This window comes from Myotis yumanensis, unplaced genomic scaffold (assembly GCF_028538775.1).
Source record: "Myotis yumanensis isolate MYYU_CA2020_CCGP unplaced genomic scaffold, mMyoYum1.0.hap1 SCAF_4, whole genome shotgun sequence".
In the NCBI taxonomy this organism is placed as follows: Eukaryota; Metazoa; Chordata; class Mammalia; order Chiroptera; family Vespertilionidae; genus Myotis; species Myotis yumanensis.
The window spans coordinates 101,002,099-101,006,340 of NW_027223755.1; the positions used below are offsets into that span (position 1 = coordinate 101,002,099).

General features: G+C 42.7%; 1 pseudogene; it reads left to right on the plus strand.

Annotated features, from left to right (window-relative positions):
- Positions 1–2,494: 2,494 nt before the first annotated feature.
- LOC139008273 (actin, cytoplasmic 1-like) lies at positions 2,495–3,700 on the plus strand (annotated as a pseudogene).
- Positions 3,701–4,242: the final 542 nt, after the last annotated feature.

Below are 4,242 nucleotides of genomic sequence, written 5' to 3' on the forward strand. Positions count from 1 at the left end.
AATATATAAAGAACTCTTACAACTCAACGACAAAAACACACACAACCCAGTTAAAAAATGGGCAAAGGACTTAAATAGACATTTCTCCAAAGGAGGTATACAAATTAACAATAAACACATGAAAAGAAGCTCAAAGTCACTAATCATTAGAGAAATAAAAATCAAAACCACATTGAGATACCACTTCGTACCCACTAGGATGGCTAGAATAAAAAAGACATAATAACAAGTGTTGCTAGAGATGTGAAGAATTGGAACCCTGTGCATTGCTGGTAGGAATATAAAATGGTGAAAGCCTTGTGGGAAAGAGTCTGGCAGTTTCTCAAAAAAGTTAAACATGAAATTATCATATTGAGAAGGCTAACCCTTATTTTGTAAAACTGCTGTTTGAAATTCTCTGCTATTTTTTTTAAACAGCCTCTTATTCTGAAAAAAAATAACTTTGCTTTCTAGCCTGCTTGAATAATAAGGAAGATAAACTTAGCTGTCTGACTTTGTAGGCCAGAGACTAGATACGCCCATACTCTCATGCTATGCCAGGTGTATTTTTTAGTTGGATAGAAATGTGTTGTTTTCAAGGCCATCAACAAGATAACCACGAAGCACACATAGGGCTGGCTCTTTAATAGAAAATTCTGCTTGTAGCTTTGCTTAGAATTTGGATTCATTTTTCTCTAAGCCCACCGGTGAAAATTAAAAAGTGTAATTCCAAGCTCTTTAAGCATTGTTTGATTTTTTTTTCCTGGTTTTCTGCAACAATATGAGCCAGCAATTCTACTCCTAGGTATATATCCAAGAAAAATGAAAATATACCCACATAAAAACTTGTATACCAATGTTCATATATAGCAGCATTATTCATAATAGCCAAAAAAAGAGAACAACTCAAATGTTTGTTAATGAATGAATGGATAAATAAAACACAGTCTATATAATCCATGGAATATTAGCCATAAAAAGAATGAACTTCTGCCTAAACTGGTTTGGCTCAGTGGATTGAGCGTTGGCTTGCGGACTGAAAGATCCCAGGTTCGATTCCGGCCAAGGGCATGTACCTGGGTTTCGGACACATCCCCAATAGATGTGCAAGAGGCAGCTGATCGATGTTTCTCTCTCATCGATGTTTCTAACTCTCTATCTATCTCCCTCTCTGTAAAAAATCAATAAAGTATATTTTAAAAAAAAAAAAGAATGAGCTTCTGATACATGCTACAACGTAAATAAACCTTGAAAACATTATGCTAAGTGCAATAAGCCAGACACAAAAGGACAACTGGACATTATATGATTTCCACTCATATGAGATACCTAGAGTAGTCAAATTCTTAGGCACAGAAAGAAATGGAGTAGAGGTTACTAAGGGCTGGGGAGAGGGTGGAATGAGGAGTTATTGTTTAATGGCTATAGTTTCAGTTTGGGGGATAAAAGAAGCTCTGGAAATGGACAGTGGTGATTGTTGCACAACATTGTGAATATACTTAATGCCACTGAATTGCACACTTACAAATAGTTGAATTGGTAGATTTTATGTTATAGAAATTTTACCACAAAAACCAACACTGAAATTCCATTTCTCACCTATCAGGTTAGCAAAATTGAAAAGTATAGCAACCCACCCTGTTGGTGAGGCTGTGGGAAAGCAGGCCCTCTTATATTTTGCTAGTTGGAAATGCAACCCTTACTGAGAGGAATCTGTCATTAGTAACAAAACTACATATGTCTTTACCTTTTGCCCCAGAGACCCCACTTCTAGAACTTTACCTTGGAGATATACTCCCAACAATATGAAAATACATATGTACTTGGTTGCTCATTGCAGCAGAGGAGCTATTTAGATGCTCATACATAAAAAAGTGGTTGAATAAAAGTTCTTGCACACACCTCTGTGAATTGAGGTGGTGTGATTTCCAGGATATAATGCTAAGTGAAAAAGGCAACGAGGGAAAGAATATCTATAGTGTGCTACTTTTGTATAAGAAACAAGGGGAATTAAGAAAATATACATCTGCCTCCTCACTTGAGCATAAAGAAACCTAGGAAGGAAAGAGCAGAGAGAACTGAGGTTGATTACCAGAAGGCAGTGGGCAGGAATTGCGAGGACAGGATGGAGGGGACAGGGGAGAAGATACTCCTCTGAATATATCTTTTTGTGCAGACCTGCCTTTTGGAACCATGCCATTCTTCTACGTATTTGAAAAAGTAAGTAAAATCTCCAAAATGGGAGGAAAAGGTCCTAAAATTTAATACAAACAGAACCAAAGCACATTTGAAATGAATAACAAACACACTTGTTCTCACTCGCTGCAGCGGGCCCACACTCTGCTCGCAGCTTTGCTCTGTGCTATTCCATTCTCGGAGACGACTGTTGTCTCCTCCTCCAGTCGCCATGGAAGAAGAGATGTCATCAACTATGGCTATGGCCTGTGCTGAGCTGGCTTTGCTGGGGATGATTCCACCCCTCCCCCAGCTGTGTTTCCTTCCATTGCCAGATGCCCCCAACACCAGCATCATGGTGGGCATGGGGCAGAAGAACAGCTATATGGGCAACAAGGCCCAGAGCAAGCACGGTATCCTCACCGTCTTGTATGACATGAAGATGGAGAAGATTTGGCACCACACCTTCTACAACGAGCTGCTTGTGGCCCCCAAGGAACACCCTGTGCTGCTGACCGAGGTTCCCCCGAACCCCAAAGCCAACCATGAGAAGATGACTCAGATCATGTTCGAGACCTTTAACACTCAGGCCATGTACATGGCCATCCAGGCTGTGCTGTCCCTGTATGCCTCTGGCTGCACCACTGATATTGTTATGGACTCTGGGGATGGGGGTCACCCACATTATGCCCAACAATGAGGTCCACTCCCTCCCATTCTATCCTGTGTCTGGACCTAGCTGGCTGGGACCTGGCCAGCTATCTCACTGAAGATCCTCACGGGGTGTGGCTACACCTTTACCACCACAGTGAATGGGAAATCATGTGTAACATCAAGGAGAAGCTCTGCTACGTAGCCCCGGACATCGAGCAGGAGATGGCCACTGCAGTGTCCGCCCGCATCCTGGAGAAGAGCTACCAGCCTGAGGGGCAGGTGATCATCATCAGCCAGTGGTTCCCGTGTCCGGAGGCACTCTTTCAGCCCTTCTTCCTGGGTATGGCGTCCCGTGGCATCCAAGAGACCACATTCAATTCTATCACGAAGTGTAATGTTGACATCCGGAAGGACATGTATGCCAACACAATGTTGTCTGTAGGACCACCATGTACCCCAGCATTGCCGACAGGATGCAGAAGGAGATCACAGCCCTGGCTGTGATCAAGATCAAGATCATTGCCCTGGCCGAAACCTGTTTGGCTCAGTGGATAGAGCGTCGGCCTGCGGACTGAAAGGTCCCAGGTTCGATTCCGGTCAAGGGCATGTACCTGGGTTGCGGGCACATCCCCAGTAGGAGATGTGCAGGAGGCAGCTGATCGATGTTTCTCTCTCATCGATGTTTCTAACTCTATCCCTCTCCCTTCCTCTCTGTAAAAAATCAATAAAATATATTAAAAAAAAAAAAAAAGATCATTGCCCTGCCAAAGAACAAGTATTGGATGTGGATCGATGACTCCATTCTGGCCTTACTGTATACCTTTCAGCAGATGTGGATCAGCAAGAGTGTGACAAGTTGGGCCCGTCCATTGTCCAGTGCAAATGCTTCTAAACATACCGCGGGCAGATGAGTAGCATTTGCTGCATGAGTTGATCAAGTTTGAGTTTGCCCTAGCAAATGTATACACCTCATGCTGGCCTCATGGAAGTGGAATAAGCCTTTGAAAAGACATTGTCCTTGAAGCTTGTATCTGATCTTGTATTCAAGTTAACTGTTCTCTTGGTACGTATCTATGATTTTTAAAAAATATATATTTTTATTGATTTCAGAGAGGAAGAGAGAGAGAGAGATAGAAACATCACTGATGAGAGAGAATCATTGGTCAACTGCCTCCTGTACACCCTCTACTGGGGATCAAGCTCACAACCCAGCATGTGCCCTTGACTGGAATCGAACCTAGGCCAACGCTCTATCCACTGAGCCAAACCAGTTAGGGCCATATTTATGATTTAAACCCCTGTACATGTGGTTGGTCACTTGGTGGCCGAACAAAAACATGATTGTGCAAGAGAAATCCAGTGTCTTGGTGAGAATTGGGGTACTAACCTGCAGAAGCTGCCTATTCCAGGATTTCTTTAGAGGCTGGCATGAGT